The sequence below is a fragment of the Silene latifolia genome, chromosome 11 (genome assembly GCF_048544455.1).
Source record: "Silene latifolia isolate original U9 population chromosome 11, ASM4854445v1, whole genome shotgun sequence".
Taxonomy (NCBI): domain Eukaryota; kingdom Viridiplantae; phylum Streptophyta; class Magnoliopsida; order Caryophyllales; family Caryophyllaceae; genus Silene; species Silene latifolia.
The window spans coordinates 51,062,821-51,081,908 of record NC_133536.1 but is presented as its reverse complement, the minus strand read 5'-3'; positions in this window follow the sequence as shown (position 1 = coordinate 51,081,908).

The following is a 19,088-nucleotide window of genomic DNA, read 5'->3' as shown; positions in this document are numbered from 1 at the left end:
CCTAATCGTAGACCTGTGAATGTCCCGCCAAGCGGCCACCAACGGCCCAAAACCCGACCTCTCTATCAATGCCCTCGACCCGGCTCGGAGAACGTCGTAAAGACCCAAGCAGATAGAAAAGCCCGAGAAAGTCTCATGGTGCCGATCTCCTGAAATCAAAAACAGACAACGTCAGAATGCCTATTTAGGCTCGACACTTCAAGAATAACAAAATTCAACCAGGGAATGCGACTCACCATGCCCTCGTGAGCACGGTAGGAAAGGTGTCGGTCCAGTTGAAACAACAACTAGCTACCGTCAAAACCCTCGGCCCACTCAGGCGCCGCCAGTAAAAGCATCCCCCGCGGGGCCATAACTCGCCTGGCTCTCCAACTCGCGGCGTCAACATCGTCCTCGGCTGTCTCAGCTCTCCGCCTATTAAGACCGCGAGACTCAACGTGGTGGATAGGGCCCAACTCAATGACCCTGTTGACGTCCCGCAACATCCGCCTAGTCGTCCGAGGACGTCGCTCCCTCGAAGAAACCCTCCTCCCGGAGGTACTCGCCTCAGCCCCAGTCTGAGCTCTACCGGTGCTAACAGCCCCAACAACGGGCTCCTCACGCTCCTCGACGGCCCCTGAGGCCCCGACAGTCTGCTCAGGAGGTCTCTCCTCCTCAGTAACGTCCTCCACAACCACGGCAGGCGTGCTAACCGGAGTACTAACCGGGCTCGACCCGAACAACTCCTCAAGAGTCGCAGCCATGAACTCGGCCTGCCCCGAACACTCTCCTACAAACAAAAAACGTCAGCCGAAATTTCGGCATTACGACGGCATGTAATGGATAAATCCAAAAACAAAAAAAAATAACCTGCAATACAAAAACAAGGGGCAATCCCGCCCCAAACCATTCACAAAAAAACACAAAAACGACTCGCCCCTCTTTTCAAGCAAAAGACGAGTCAAAATCACAAAAACGGCATTTCAAGACCCATACAAGGTCCGCCAACAACCCCAAAATACATTGCCGACACAATGGGGATTTTTCTACGGCTAAAAAAGGCAATTCATACGCTAATTTGAGCCCACCGGTCAAAAATTCAAAAACGACCGCAAAAAGGAAAACGTGATATTATCACGCCTCAAGGTGACCTAAAATACCAATAAGGTCCATTTCAAGGCAAACTGACTCAATTCAAGCCCAAACAGGCGCTTATTTTGTCAGACGTAGGACCGTCGCAAAAGGCAAAAATCCAATTTTGCCCACAAACATCCAACGAAGGTCCTTAGATGGCAAACACGGGTTTTCCCAACTACAATGCAACCTAGTGGGACCCACTATCCAAGCAAATAAACTTGGCATTGCGAAGTGAGACGGTGTCTCACCTTACTCGCGTTTTTCGAACACAGGGAGCGGGAACGGGGACCAAAATGAAAACTAAAAGCACCCCTATACTCCTAAACAGGTTTCTAACCTAATGCAAGCATCAATTTTACTCGAAATAGGCTCAATCAAAAACGCCCAATTCGATTTTTTTGGGCAAAATTCGGCCTAATTCAATCAAGCTAAGGATCAACTGTTTTAAATGGATTCAAGAGGAAATACTTACCTTGAGATGACATTTGTTGACGATGGCACAAGTGAAAGCAAGCGAGAAGGTCCTTTAATGGCGATTTTGCGAGATTTTGAGGTTGAAGATGAATAATCATCCGCAGCTCAACCTCGCGTCTTTTTAACAGAAAATAAGGAAGCCGACTTCTATCGCTAGATGGCTCGCGCCTAAACCAGGCCTCTCCCTTGCCTTTTCATCGAAATTTGGGCTTTGGCCCAATTTCCAATCAACAAATTCGGATTTTCGTTGACGATATTGAATGTCGTCATATCCTCAAAAACAAACAAAACCAAATTGTGAAAATTCAAATTCCTTATTTTAAAAAAATTTCAAGCAAACGGCGATCAAAACCGCCAACTTCAAAAATAATAGCGAAAATTCAAAATCGCTATTTCCTCAAAATCCGAACGACGGCAATTAAAACCGTCAGTTCCAAAAATAATAGCGAAAATTCAAAAACCGCTATTTCTCCAAATTTCAAGCAACGACGGCACATAAACCGTCACTTCGATCAATAGTGAAGATTCCAAATTCACTATTTCCATCACATGCAACGGCGGCACATAAACCGTCACTTCGATCAATAGTGAAGATTCCAAATTCACTATTTCTGTCAGATGTCAACGGCGGCACATAAACCGTCACTTCAAACGCTATAGCAAACTCAAATTTGCTATTTTTTCCTTCAAAATTAAGACAAACGGCGATCAAAACCGCCACTGCAAATTCAAGCCAACGAATGGTGAAGATTCCAAATTCACTATTCCTTCAAATACTAGCAGGGGGCTTCCTCGCGGAACCCACTCATTCAAAAAACGGTGATAGTGAAAATCCAAATTCACTATTTCCACAACGGCATCACGAGTTCGCTACTTTCAAAACAAGCCCATTCGACGTGGCTATTCCCATGGTCCATTAACCGACCGTTACCAATGGCTGGCGAGCCTTTGTCCGCAAACCTTTCAAGGATACATCCCGAAGATGCCTCAGGTACATTTCCTTACCATTGGCTGGCGAGCCTTTGTCCGCAACCTTTCAAGGATACATCCCGAAGATTCCTCGGGTACATTTACTTACCATTGGCTGGTGAGCCTTTGTCCGCAACCTTTCAAGGATACATCCCGAAGATGCCTCGGGTACATTTCCTTACAATGGCTGGCGAGCCTTTGTCCGCAACCTTTCAAGGATACATCCCGAAGATGCCTCGGGTACATTTCCTTACCTTGGGATGGCGAGCCTTTGTCCGCAACACATCAAGGACAGATCCCGAAGATGCCTCAGGTACATTTCCTTGCCAATGGCTGGCGAGCCTTTATCCACAAACATGCGAAGACATATCCGAAGATGCCTCAGGTATCACTCCTTCTTATGGCTGGTGAGCCTTTGTACGTAGTCTAACGGACTTTAAACGACCCACACGGATAGTCGACAGACTCTAAACTGTTCCCGACGGCAGGTCCTTGGCCCGAATTCTTTTGAGCCGCCTCGACGTCGCTTGGGTCTCCAGGTTGTAATCTTCGATTGACCTGGGGGCTCTACTTTGACTTTTGCCCTGTCCAAGCCTCAGTCAAAGTGGGGGCTCTGTAGATACACAGTATCTGCTGAGACTCCAACAAACACCCGATGATTATCGGACTACAACATGTTTTGGAATCGCGGCGTTTGATCGACAGTTTGTGTACAACTTTACGTCGGAAAACTTAAAATGATTTCGAAAATAAAACATTTCAAAACATTTCAAAAATACCTGGAGTGTTTAATGCACGGTGACGGGGTCGCAATGACACTAACTAGAGTCAAAACCGACACCAGACCAAAAACCGACTCAAAAATTCAAATCCCGACTCCAACAACGAGTCAACCACAAAAACAAAATATCTCAAAGCCTTCTATCCTAAGTTTTCCCGGATTCATGTTGGTCAAGTACCAAACATGTGACTACAAAACCTAGGATAGAACAAATCATGATTGCAATTGTTGTGAAAGCGACAACACATCTCGAAGACCCGCGACGTGGCTCGCGCCTCTTTGAGCAGCCCAGGTGGCCACGTCGCTCAAAACTCACACAACCACTCATTCTCCTATAAATACCCCTCAAATTCCACCCATTTGAGACTTACCCGAGTGTCCGCCCCTCTTTTCCCCCTTAAAATTCTCGACTCGACTTCTAAAGTCACAATCCGACGCGTATTTACGACCTACCGATCGTAAACACGAGCCTTACACATTGTTTGGTACCGTCATCGTGCATTAAATCACTTGACCTACCACTTCGACCACTACACCATCACTAAACTTTTAAAACACTCTTTTACTTACCAAAACGGTTTTAAACCGAGTTTTTTTCCGATCAAACGAGTTGTTACACTTACGTCGGTCACTCGCCATAACCAAACATGTAAGTATGAGAGTGTAAAAATCCTCTTTTATTATGTTTTCATTTGTTTCATGACTCTAACATGCTAAAACATGCATAACATGAACCAAAATATGGAATAAACGAGCCAAAACTGATTTTTGGTCTGAGGCAGAAGCCCCTTAGGTCGCCAACCGGCTCGCGCCTAAATGGGGTATTCAGACCAGAAATCAACCGTGTTTGTTCTCGTCGTTTCCTTTAATCCATTTTTCATATTTGTAATCGGTTTCTACCATTTCAAGTATTTTCGAAACCTTTTTGTTTCATTTCATATGTTTTAACCATAAAGCATTATTCACCCTTGGTTCCTCATACCATGACGGTTAAATCCGTGTTTCGGCGATAATATTTGGTTAATGACATATAGAGGTATTTTAAAGCCTTTTATTTCATTTCCTCACATTTTCAAACAAACATATTAGTCACCAACACAAAATCATCCTTGGTTATACATACCATGCCGGATTTTAACCCGGGTACGATGACGAGTATCGACTAATTACATTCAAAATGGACTTAAAACAATTAGCCCATAATCATTTTCCAAAACTATTCATGTCAAGTTTGTCAAATCGAACCCGACACCGAATATTATCAAATAATGATGATTATTCGTGTCTAGTTCTTCAAATCAACAAATGCGGTCTAAACGACCCTTTCAAAATCAAACCGGGTTCAAATACCCATTTTCAACACGTTTTATAACGTTTTCTAAAAGGTCAGAACACGGCATACAACCGTTGTCTAACCCGCGCCTCAAGCAGGCCTTTTGTTTCTCATTTTCAAAACCAGAGGGAGGCCCCTTACACCGCCGGCTAGCTCGCGCCTCTTATAGCCGCCTGGGTGCGAGTCATTTCCTTCCAAAGATTAGTCTAGGACGATCCTGACTCCGGTTAACCCGGATATAGGACGGATCAGATGACTATTCATTTATTCAAAACCATATTTGCAAAATGCCTTACTAAGACAAATGGATCATGTTATGCACCCTAAACCTAATACGGTAAATGGAGGTTTAATTTCCGTCTTGCATGCAAATCAACCATTAATCCAACTCGACATCTTATACTTGATACTCTGATTAAATCAACTGACTTAGAAAGCTCTCACATGTTAGGTTTAAATCATTGGATGCGCATTCATGCATTTAAACCGTTTTATCAACTTTTGCATTCAACCAACCAAGATCGATCAGTAGAGGCCGCTAAACGCGGGCGGGATTGGGTGTCTGATTAAAGGGCTTCCCAATACGTACCTTCACCTCTTACTCAGAAACTTTGGATAGTGGACGACCTTATCCAGGGCGTACGAGAGTCATTCTAGAGATAGGATGCTAAAGAGGGACGATTTCCTTATCTTTAGTACCTATGTCAAACGCTGCTTTGTGCTTCGATTTGACCGAGGTATAAAGTGGAATTCCAACGGGTTCCAGGCATCCCACAAATGCTTGGTGGCGACTCCGAACATCTCTAATCGTTTCGAGACCCTTACTGAGACGAAACCGACCGATCTAAAACGACCCGGTCGAAAGCATCTTTACGCCGCCGAGCGTGGCTTTCAAAAGACCGCTGCATGCCCACAGATTGGCCTGGCGTGCAGGTGGCCCGCGACCGCGGACCGGTAGGTGGCCCCAAATCCACAGACCGAGACGTGGCCCATGACCACACATACCAATTTTTGGAACAAAATGGAAATTTTGATTTTTATATAATGGTGAGGGGAAAGCAAAAAGATCATCATTAAATAAAAGTAATAAAGTTAAATTAATAGGGTAAATTTATGACTAAAGTTATGAGAGGGAGATAAAAAGTTTGAATCAATTTTTTTTAATTTATTTTGTATGTTTGAGACTTTATATTTTTTAAATTTTTTTTACTAATAAGCATGTGACACATGATAATAAAAAATGAATTTTTTTATGACACATGGCTTAGTGAGATGACTTAGTGAAATATTTAGTCTTGCCTTTTTATAATATTGTACTTTACATACCAATTTTTTGAATAACAGGAAAATTATGATTATTGTTATATAATGGTGAGGGGAAAGCAAAAAGATCATCATTAATAAGATAATAAAGGTAAATAAATAGGGTAAATTGATAACCAAAGTTTTTTAGTCTAGTGGTAGCTGGGTTAAACCTTGAAGCTTGCAAAAATGCAGGAGTTGAGAGGTCCCAGGTTCGACTACCAGCTGAGGCGATGATCACTTGGCCAGTGCAGCCCTCGAAGGGGGTGGCTTACATGGTCCATGTGGTGGTGCGGGAATGCATGGGCCCGGGGGGGACTCAACCCCCTCGTCATCAAAAAAAAAAAAAAAAAGATAACCAAAGTTATGGGAGGGAGATAAAAGGTTTGCATCAATTTTAGGTTTTCTTTTTTTTTTTTGTTTTTTTTTTTTTTGCAACTTATATTTTTTAATTTAAAAAAAAAAAATTTATGAATTAGGTGAAATATAAGGTTTTGTTTGTCATGTTGAACTCAAAGCTGGTAAGAATAGAAACTATACATATATGAAAATTAAAGGGTTAAACAAATAAACAAAAATGGAAAAATAAAACAATAGGCGAAAGTAGTAACTTACAACAAAACAATAAAACGTTCACATCAAAGAAGATCATGACACTAAATCCTATAAAACACAACAAAATAAAGAGGTTAGAGTTAATTTACTAATAGAAATGTTAAGAAAACCATAAAAAAAAATAATACCAAGATATACACAAGAGATATGTAATTTCACTTAAAGAGATGAAGTATATATATGAAAAAAATGTTATAACATTCATTAAGATTAAGAATTCAAGAGTAAGATGAAAGGTTGAAATTAGGTTACGAACTTACAATGAATGAGAGAGGAGGAAAAACAAAAGTGGAGTAAATGCATAATAAAACATCTTGAATGTGTTATTATTATTATTATTATTATTATTATTATTATTATTATTATTATTATTATTATTATTATTATTATTATTATTATTATTATTATTATTATTATTATTATTATTATTAGAACTTAATTAGACATGAAATATTATACTCCATATTAGGAGGTTTTTGAGAGTTGTCACATGGCAATTAAATACTACTCAAGTTGGTCTTTTAATGGTATTTTATAGATGATTTAGCTAGTCATTGAACTATATTGTATAGATAGAAATATATTTCAACGCGGACATCGGCAATCCAAATGCATTTTGGCAAAAAAATTGGGGAAGATGATATTTTGAAAATTGTATATGTAGTTGATTCATATGTGGGTGGAGTAAAACAATATGGATTACTAATCCGATTTTGGTTTTTTTTAAAGAAGGAAAAAAAGTGGATTAAAAAATAATTTATTGCTAGGTGGCTTTTAGTCGATGTCTACGTAACATTTATAGTCTTAGGTGGCTTTTAGTCGATGTTTACGTGACATTTAATAGGTGTTTCAAGTAGCCTTTTAATAAAATTTTATAGATTAGAGTGACACGCAGATTAAGATGTGGCATTGCAAATGCATACGTGACTTTTCCTTATCCTACGTGGCATTGTCTGCGTGGCCTTTTGAGGCTAGCCTTTTAATAAGATTTTATAGATACAACTGAAATTAAACTCAAAATGTTTACAACTAAAACTGTCAAGGAACTAAGGCAAAACTGTCAACGGAAGCTAGATAACACTGGTGACGACTCGACCCCCGTGCAAACCCGGACCTATCCACAACTATACTTGCTCAAACAACTGCTCACCATCCCCGAATGGTGTTGGAGTATGTCCTCAACAGTAGTGCGATCACATATTTAAATCTCATATTAAGAGTACATAAGGGATGATTCAATATATTGTCAACTGATCAACATTAATCGGTACGATTGGCTGACTAGAGTTTGACGTTACTATCGTTTGACGATGGTGATCAGTTGATCCCTTAAGGTCACACCTATAGGACAATTCCCTTAACCGATAAGTTAATTAATTGTATGTCGATACAGATTAATTAAATCCTTAAATTGAACAAATTTTTATCAATGAGTGAGAGTTATATATATTATTGTAATGTGATTAAATAAGATTCAATTTAGTACTTAATATGTTATATTACTAAAATTGATTAATGTTTATGAAACATTTGAGATAAGAACAATTTATTAATCATAATTGCAAAATATTGTAGATTGTATTAACTAGACTTAATGTGACCCATTATTTTATATACATGTAATTGTGAATTACTTGTTAATTTGTTAAATGTAATTTATTTGATTTAGAATGATATTTAATTTGTTAAATATGCATTAAAATGTCTAATGACATGTTATATGTCACATGACCTACCTATTACATTTGACAAATTAAAAAAATAAAATGGAAGTCCATTTTATCTTATGGGGCCGGTTTTATAATGGGTAGGTTAGGGTTGTGTAGTTGATTGTTTTAAGGCACAAAACATAATCATTACCCTAATACAACCTAAACCTAGTCTATTGTCTTTGGTAAGACAAAAAGCAAAAGCCATTTGCCTTCCCCATGCCATGCAAACCGGCTACCCCCCCTTTAATATTATTATTTTTATGCTCATGCTCATAAAAATCTCAACCTCTCTCTTCATAAAATAGATTTATGTTCAAATTGTTCAACAATCTAATATTTATAATCCTTACTAGTATAGTAAAATAGATTGATATTAGATCTAATTTTAAGGTTACTAATATATTTTACCTAGTTAGTAGTTATATCAGTGTTAAGGGTAAGTCTTGGGTGCAATTAAAAGGAGAGTTTCTACTTTGAGACTTGGAGGATCATTCTTTTACTCATAGCTCAAGAACAAGGTTGGAAGGAGTCCATCCTTGTGCCCATATTTCTGTCTCATTCAAATGTAAGGAAAAATCGTTTTCTCTTTTTACTCTTATCTTTGTTTGCATGCAACTAGATTCTTCACATCTAAATTAATTGGTAACTTAGATATACATTATAAATGTCTAATAAGAGGGATAAAGAACCTAATAATTGGTATCAGAGCTTTGTTGTTGCATGCAAATCATTTTTTTTTTGAGTTTTTTACGAGTTATTTGATGACTAAAATAAAAACCGGAAAATTTGTGTAAATACGAGAAAAGCACGAAATTTTTAATGCATGTATACATTCTGGTCCTAAAATGTTTTAGGTCATTTTAAATGGTTTATGGAAGTTTATTGCTCATTTTTATGATTTTTAGTATAATACTTACATTTTAGTGGGTAAAATGATGGTTTATTAACTAAAAATAGTTAAACTTCGAATCTGACCATGAAATTTTAATATGATCTCACATGCATATTGTACTTACTGTATGTAAATTTTCTCTAAATTAATTTGAAATTTTTAACCCATAATTTTGACATTTTGAGGGGCATGGTAATATTCCAGAATGTTCAAAATTTAAATTTCAAATTTTTAGATTATTGTAATGAAATTTGGAATTATTTCATAATTTTTATTGATAAATGCGGTTAAATATGAGCAACAATGTATAACCAAGTTGAATTATTGTCAAATTTTTAGTGGAGACTAATTTTTGAATCCTAATACAGTTAGGATAATTTACTTGGCCTTAAATTTGATGTAAGTATTAATTAGTGATTTTAATAAGTTAAAAATCACGCATTTCCATAAAAATCGAGCTATATATGATATATTCTAGTAAGGCGATTTGGCACATTCATTTTGCATGTTTGAATACATATATTTTGTTGCATAATTTAGGGATGAATGTCATTTAAATTTATGTAATTTTTGAATAATGTAATTTGTCTTAGTATGGCCTTAGTTTTTAATTGGTATTACCCGTAATGAAAGGGAATATCGATTTGGTTGTAATTTTAATGTGATTTTGCATCACCGTTTTGTAATTTAATAGATTTATTTTTATTAAAAATGTATAATAGGAATAGCTATGTATTTTATTATTATTTTGTAATTCCGGAGTTTCCTAAAGACAGAGCCATTCGGAAAGGAGTTCCGATCAAGACAGTGTTTTTCCTTGGGAGGCGTGTCACATGAAGTTCAAGGGACCAAAAGAGTTGGTTTCCGAATATGTAATAGATTATTAGATTTTCTATTTCAGGAAAGGCCATACTCACTGCTACAAATACAGGCAACCACAACGGCCCTTTAACAACGATTATTCACGAAAATCACAATAGACGTTGTAGAATGTATGGCGCGAATTTTACTAAAATCAATTACAACGGGTATGGTTATAAAACCGTTGTTATTAGTTTTAACAACGGGTCACACATGCACAACCGTTGTTAATAATTTGGCGCAAAATTGGCGCAAAGTTAGTGAAAAGTAATCACAACGGTTATTTTTGAAACCCGTTGTTAAAACTTATTTAACAACGGGTGTTTTTTACAACCGTTGTTAAAACATATTTCACAACGGTTGTTGTTTAATAACCGTTGTCAATACCTTCCATACTATAAACCACACAAATGTAAGTCCTGCTGCAGCCCACAAAACACAACCCTTAATACACAAACACAAACACAGCAGACAAACAAACACAAAACACACACTCTCTTTCTCTCTTTCTCTCTTTCTCTCTTTCTCACTTTCTCATCGTCGCTTTATCTTCTCTCGTCACTTTGTTGATTTCATCGTCTATTACGTTCGTATTTATCAGGTAAATCTCGCCGTCCTTTCGTTAGTTTCATCGTCATTATTTTCTTTTTCTATTTATTTCTTTTGCATGTATGTGTTTTTATCGACCATTATGTTATTTGAATCTAGTTAGTTAGTAAAACAATGAAGAAGCAAGATGAAAAAGCAAGATAAACATAATTAATATATATATATATATATATATATATATATATATATTTATAAATACATAAATTAAAAAAAAAAATTACATATATAAAAATGCAATTCTTATATTTTCATAGAGGATCTTATTCTGCTCTATCGTATCCGTCCTCTCCTCCTTGGCTATTTGGAGGTTCCGTTCAGCAGTTGCTATATCGTCATATAGCCGCAATCTTTGCTCCGTCAAGCCATCTTCTTTGGCGTGCTTGGTGCGGATCGAGCATCCGCAAGGTAGCTCTGAAACTTTCCTCAATATGGAGGAACCGGCGGATGAAGTTGTTGTTGTTCTCGATCATGGTAAGAGTCTTAAGGATGAAATCATTCATTTTGTTGAAGTTTTTGGAGTTTGTTTTGAAAGATTAAGTAGAGTTTGTTTTAGCAGTTAGGGTTTGGAGATGAATATATTGAGATAATGGAAATGTTAGTTGAGATAATGCAATGTATTTATACTAAGCAATGTGTGGGTTGAGTTGCTTTTTAATTAATATATATGTTAGGAAGTTGTGCCATAATCATCATCATATCTCTCAATAATGCTGCTTCAAATCTTATTACTAACCCTTCTCATTCCATATTATCCGTTCATATGTACAGTGATGTCAGTAATAATGCATGCATCGGAATTCTAACGGGCTGTAATTATGCATGCATCTAGTAATATTTAATTTAATTTTTTTTTTATTTTTTAAGAACAAACAACAACGGTTATTTACAAAAAACCCGTTGTCTTTAGTTATAACAACGGTTTTGTATATTAAAACCCGTTGTTATAACTTTCCCCCCAAAATTGAGTCACACTTTCCACAACGGGTTTTTATACATAAAACCGTTGTTAATAGTTTTAACAACGGTTTCCTTAAGAAAACCAACCGTTGTTATAACCTTTTACAACGGACGCTTTAACAACGTCCGCTTTTTTATATAACAACGGTTTTTGACCGTTGTTATAGCCTGTATCTGTAGTAGTGACTAGGAATTTGTTTTATTTTGCATGTTTTCTTTCTTTATATGTTTGCATGCATGCCAAATCGCCATAACATCACATGCATATTTTATATCGAATCATCGACTTTGTCAATTATAATTATCGATAGATCACTAATTTAGTTCACTTAAAAGAGATAGATAATAAATTGACAAGACCTTCACATTTCTAAAAATTGAGACTTAGCCTTACCAAATAGTAGGAACTCATGAATCCCAATTTGATTAGGGGTACAATACGGTATTGTAATACTATACCGGGGTGCTTTCTTTTTACGTTGGGTAAGTGGGGTAATAAAATGTTATTACATTTCAAAATTTGGTTGATCTCAACGGAAGTATTAGAGGGACCGTTGTCTCAATAGGTCCGGGCTAAAGATGAACTTAGTGTAATTTCATCGACCGAGAGTTCTAAGTGTAGAATCGGTTAAATGAGTTAACCTACCAAATTATATTAGTAAGGATGTAGAGGGCCCGTTGGCTCACAACCGAGTTAATATGAATTTGGGTCTTGGAATCGTTTATATAATTGGATGGAGATCATTATATAAATGCTAAACTTGTTGAAAATATTTTACAAGTCTAAAACGATAAATGTTAATTATTTCCTTCATCTCCGTTTTGTAGTTATTTTTCCACAATGGATTCATCTAATTCTTATACACCGATCACCATTGATTCATGGCTCCAATCATTCAATGAAAAATGCTCCATACATGACAATGATACGACTAGAGAACTACGCTTTGGCATTGGTAAGGATAAGAATTTTTGCTACCTTAATACTTCCACACCTCCCACTCCCATTATCATACCCACCACTTTGGTGAGAGAATCTTGTGAAGATAATCTCACTAATTCCATGACATCCTTGTTTGTAGAAGTAAGGAGAAATAAGAAATTGAGTGGGAGTTCTAGCAAGAATGTCCTTGCAACTAAAAGGAGTAATGGTAATTTTAAAAGAAAGGCAAAGAAGGGTAAGAAACCCAAACCCAATAATGGAATGGAAGTGGATAGTGGGACTACCAAAACCAAAACCAAGAAGGGTGTCCAATCCTACGATAGATGTCATTATTGTAATGTCATAGGCCATTGGAAGCGAAATTGCCGCAAGTATTTGGGAGATATCAAAGCTGGACTTATTACTCCAATCCGTAATATTTCTTCCGAGATTTATGTTATTGATATTAATTATACATCCACCACAACGTGGGTATTGGATACCGGTTGTGGTTCTCACCTTTGTAATCATTTACAGGGGTTAATAAATGTGGAAGCACTTAGACAGGGTGACGTGGATCTGTAGATACCCAGTATCTGTTGAGTCTCCAACAAACACCCGATGATTATCGGACTACAACATGCTTAGGAATCGCAGCGTTTGATTGACAGTTTGTGTACAACTATACGTCGGAAAACTTAAGACGATTTCAAAAATAAAACATTTCAAAACTTTTCAAAAGTACCTGGAGTGTGTAATGCATGACGACAGGGTCGCAATGACACTAACTAGAGTCAAAACCGACACCGGACCAAAACTGACTCAAAATTCAGATCCCGACTCCAACAACGAGTCAAACCGAGTCAAACACAAAAAAATGAACCATTCAAATGCTTCCATGTTAAGATTTCCCGGAATTCTAAATGGTCAAGTACAAATCAAGTTCTTCCAAATCCTAGGATAGAACAAATCATGATTTCCTCGTGTGATAGTGACAAGACACCTCGAAGACGTGCGACATGGCTCGCGCCTCTTTGAGCAGCCCATACGGCCACGTCACTCAAAACACACACAACCACCCATTTTCCTATAAATACCCCTCAAATGCCATCATTTGAGAGTCACGCGGGTGTCCGCCCCCTCTTTCTCCCTTAAAATTCTAGACTCGACTTCTCAAGTCACAATCCAACACGTGTTTACGACCTACCGATCGTAAACACAAGCCTTACACATTGTTTGGTACCGTCATTGTGCATTAAATCACTTGACCGACCATTTCGATCACTACACCATCACTAAACTTAACAAAACACTCTTTTACTTACTAAAACGGTTTTTAAACCGAGTTTTCCAGCCAAACAAGTTGATACACTTTCGTCGGTTTTTCGCCACAAGCCTAGCATGTAAGTATGAGGGTGTAAAAATCTTCTTTTATTATGTTTTCATATGTTTCATGACTATAACATGCTAAATCATGCATAACATGGTCTAAAACATGGGAAGAATGAGCCAAAACCGGATTTTTGGTTGAGGCAGGGGCTACTTATGTAGTATATAGGCTCGCGCCTAAAACAGCCTTCTCAACCTGAATCCAAACCGTGTTAGGTCTCTTCATCTCCTTCATTTTCATTTTCATTTCATATTTGTAATCGGTTTTTACCATTTCAAATATTTTAAAATCATTTTTATGACAAGTTTTTAACCATAAAACATTTTTCACCCTTGGTTCCTAATACCATGACGGTTTAATCCGTGTTTTCGTGATAATATTGTTGGAATATGTGTCCTCAACAATAGTGCGATCACATAATTTAATATCACAATTAAATCTCATATTAAGAATACGTAAGGGATGATTTATTATATAATCAACTGATCATCATTAATCGGTAATGATTGGCTGACTAGAGTTTGACATTACTGTCGTATGGCGGTGGTGGTCAGTTGATCCCTTAAGGTCACACCTAAAGGACAACTCCCTTAATAGATAAATTGATTAATGTATGACGATACAAGGTGATCAATTCCTTAAAATTGAACAATTCACTTGTGAGAGAGAATATTGATATCTTATTGTAATGAGCTTAAATAAGCTTTATTTTAGTAATAAAAATGCTTTATTACTAAAATTGTTTATTGTTTGAGAAATAATAGAGATAAGAATGAATGGTTAATTATAATTACAAGATGTTGTGAATTATAATTATATGACCCATTTTATTTATGTGATCAAGTATCACTAGTCAATTTGTTGTATGTAATTTAATTAATTAATAAAATGATATTTATGTGATAAATATGCATTAAATTAATTAATAACATGTAACATACTACATGTGACATATTGTGTGACAATTGACAAAATAAAATGGTAGTCCATTTTATATGATATGGACCAAATGGAGGGAGTATAGTTGTGTGAAGTTGATTTATTTTATGAGAAATAATCATAGCTATTTGCTTTTGTAGCCTTACTGTAACACCCCCGCACACCAGGACGCTTTACCAAGGACCATCCTAGTGTATGACGGTGTCACCATCTCGGTTTCCCGAGGAGGTAGATCAAATTAGACAATAAAAGAACAATCTTATATTATTAATATGTCTCATACAATACAACTCAATACAAAGTCCTTATAAAGAAGGTACAACTACAACACTCATGACACCGCATCTATAAACTGGTAGCGTGATGACTCGATTCCTCCAATCCTAGCACCCACAATCAGCAATACCTGCTAAGCCAACTGCTCACCATCCCCGAATGGATCACTGCAGACACCACAAAACAACACGGGGTCAGTACTGACTAATCAAATGTAAGACAGGATAACAATGTAAACAGCTGATCATCCTCTATCCCCGTCTCACGACCTCGCACAGTAACCGACTACACCCCAAAGGGTGTAGCCCTGCCAGATTACCCATCGCAACAGGTAATCCTCGCCGCCAGTGGGTGACCGTAACCCATCCCACCTAGTCCAGCTCTTCAACGAGCGACTAACAATCCCTGTCCCTTAATGTGCACATCCCCTTCCGTGGCGGGTTCCACGGAGGGCGAACTAGGGTGTGAAGCCACTCCCGCAAGTGACTCCACCACAAACAATACACACATCACAGTACCACAGCATCACAACTGTCACAACAACACCACCATCACAACATAATCACATCTCCACCATCACCACAACACCCATACTCCGATGATCAGCAGATAACCACAATTACAATACAATCACAATCTTAAATCAATTAACAGTAAACAGAGTAGGGAAACCCTACCTCATCGCAAAGCATGTAAGACCTGAGTACACAGCCACGCACGACTCCAATAAGCATTCTAACCATGATAACCATCTTCTATTACACAACTATACTAAAAGAATCACCCAAATGAACACAAGGCAGAAACTTACCTAACATTACGCATTGGCGGTGACATAGACGACCACCACTCACGTCATCCTTCCTCAGCGAATCCCGACCTTCCCATGGTGGAGGTTTAGGCTAATTGCATTAGAGTGTGAAGATATGGGGTGATAGGAGAGGGAGATAAGCTAGGGGTAAAGAAAGAGAAACTGTCGAGGAAATGAGAAATGAAATGAATCTCGCGAACTTGCGTTTATATTAACGTGTCGACAGCAGCCATACTCGGTCGAGTACGGGAGTACTCGGTCGAGTAGGCTCTACTCGGTCGAGTATAGGTGATACTCGGCCGAGTAGCCTCAGCTAGGTCGAGCAAACAATCCTATAAAACTCATGTTTTTCTTATAAATCTCTTATTTTGTTATGCATGCACTAGATCTAAAGAACAAATAATTAATAAGTTAATTATTTCACTATTAGAGGAGGGTTTGTTTGGTCAACAAGATCGATCAACAGCGTTCTTAAATATCCTGGGTATTACACTTACACCTACTCTAAGGTTTGTTTGGTCAACAAGATCGATCAACAGCGTTCTTAAATATCCTGGGTATTACACTTACACCTACTCTACATTGTCTTACATATCTACACCTTGTGAAGACAAAAAGCAAAAGGCAAAGATGCCTTCCTTGGCCTCTTCCTACCCGGCCTCCCCCTCCTTTTTATGAGACTTTTGTTCTCATTTTCCACTTACTCATTCATTCACATTTCCACTATATGCAAAGCATTCTTATACTCTCTCAATCTCTCTAAAATAAGGTTTTAGAAATACAAGCATTTGTTCATCCATTCTAATATCAAAGTAAGATTACTAGTGTAGTAATAGTGATAATATTAGAATTAATTTTAAGGATACTAGTTTATTAATCTAGTTAATTAGTATACTAGTTTAAGGGATAAGTCTTGGGTGCAATCTAAGGAGGATCTCTACTTTGGGATTTTTGGAGGATCATCTAACATATTAAGCTCAAGAACAAGTGAAGGAAGGTGACCTTACTTGTGCCCATATTTTCGAACCAACCAACAATGTAAGGGACATTGTTTTTCTTATAAATCTCTTATTTTGTTATGCATGCACTAGATCTAAAGAACAAATAATTAATAAGGTAAAGAAAGAGAAACTGTCGAGGAAATGAGAAATGAAATGAATCTCGCGAACTTGCGTTTATATTAACGTGTCGACAACAGCCATACTCGGTCAAGTATAGGTGATACTCGGCCGAGTAGCCTCAGCTAGGTCGAGCAAACAATCCTATAAAACTCATGTTACAAGCCTGATCCCTCACCCATTCATCCCTAAGGTTTGTTTGGTCAACAAGATCGATCAACAGCGTTCTTAAATATCCTGGGTATTACAGTCTTCCCCCCTTAAAAAGAACTTCGTCCCCGAAGTTCAACCCGCACGCCACTCCCCTCAGGGTTACGCACTGTGACACAACCACTTACACAAGGCGCACAAACTCAAACCATCCTGACATTACCGTCATACCATATTACTCACACAACAATCACCTATCATAGCTACTCTTGCAAACAATACTACTCACCAACTTTCACATATACTTAAAGGAATTAATGAATTCATATGCACTCTCTTGTTAAAAGCGATACAACGACTAGCAACCATACACAATTAAAAAACAATACTCAAAAACAGTACTCAACCACCACATTCCGTACACCTATACCAAGTATCACATATATTGAATTAAGACACCATGCAAAGTATAATCTTCATACTACTTGAGTACAACATGGATACAACTTCAAGGAAACATAAATGAGATTCCGAATGCTAACATGCCTAACATACATGTGATTCCAAATATCATAGGTATAGGTAAATACGTATTTCAGGCATAAATAAATACTTATTTCCGCGACATTACTCTTCCCCTCTGAAAGGAACTTCGTCCCCGAAGTTCACCACTAGCCACTTCCTGTGCCCAAAGCCAATACACACATGACATTACTTATAAACTCTTGTGGCACAACTTACTTTATGACATTATATGCTTGCGACTTGTACAGACAGAATATTTCAGCAACTAAGTAGTACACAAAAATAAAAAATTATAGGGTTAACACAAGATAGCAGTTTAATTCGTGACCAGCTGGGGCGATTATAACCGTCACCAAACATATCCACGCATAAGACTGGTGACAGTTACAGCACTGTATGGTATTGTATTATCTTTCTACACCATTTAAAAACCCGGGTATTCCTTCCCTGGACAATTAAATTACTGGATACCAACCAATGTTATATAACGAAACATTCATAAATTAATAGGTTATCTCAACAATCATTTACCTGTGACATAATCATAATCAATCTTTTGAACAACTTATTGTATAAACTTGCAAAATAAGGCACTAACCAACCCCTTCATACACTTATTCACCTAACTCATGCAATTATCATGGCTATTATACATCATGGTCCCTGTGTCAGTAATAATCGGCCGAGTGTGAGACGCTACTCGGCCGAGTAAGCTTTACTCGGTCGAGTATAATTGTATACTCGGCCGAGTAAGCTCTACTCGGTCGAGTAGTTTCTTTGCTCGGTCGAGTTATGTCAACCAGAGAGCGTTTTGACGACAGCACTTAGAGCATTCACAGTCAATCCTGCACCAAAAACTTCCCAGCAATATCAAACACAGCTAGTCTCTAACATAACGAAATCCAACTCGTCTCCACATGATAAATAAAATAATTAACGGCCTTATGGCCGAGTACAGTCAACCAACAGTAGATAATAAATTCCGAAAGCAACACGCAAAACAGAAATACCAAATCCAACACAAACGAAATAAATCCAACATCAAAGAAAACAAACCAAACAACCTAACCACACAAGATCAATAACGAGGACCCTCCTCCATGTCATCATCACCACCTGCGCCGGAGGTACCTGCACCTGAACTCCCCGCTCCTGGAAAGCCTACTGCTGCTGAGTAATCCCCTCCTAGCTGACTGCCAGAGTTGGCTTCCCACGGTCCCGCAAGGTAGCCAAACTCAGTCTCCTCCGGAGGTCTCCAGTAACTCGGGTCAACTCCATAGCTGTGGAATACTCCCGTATCCACTCCCGGTCCCCTCCACCAGACAGGCTGTGCTAG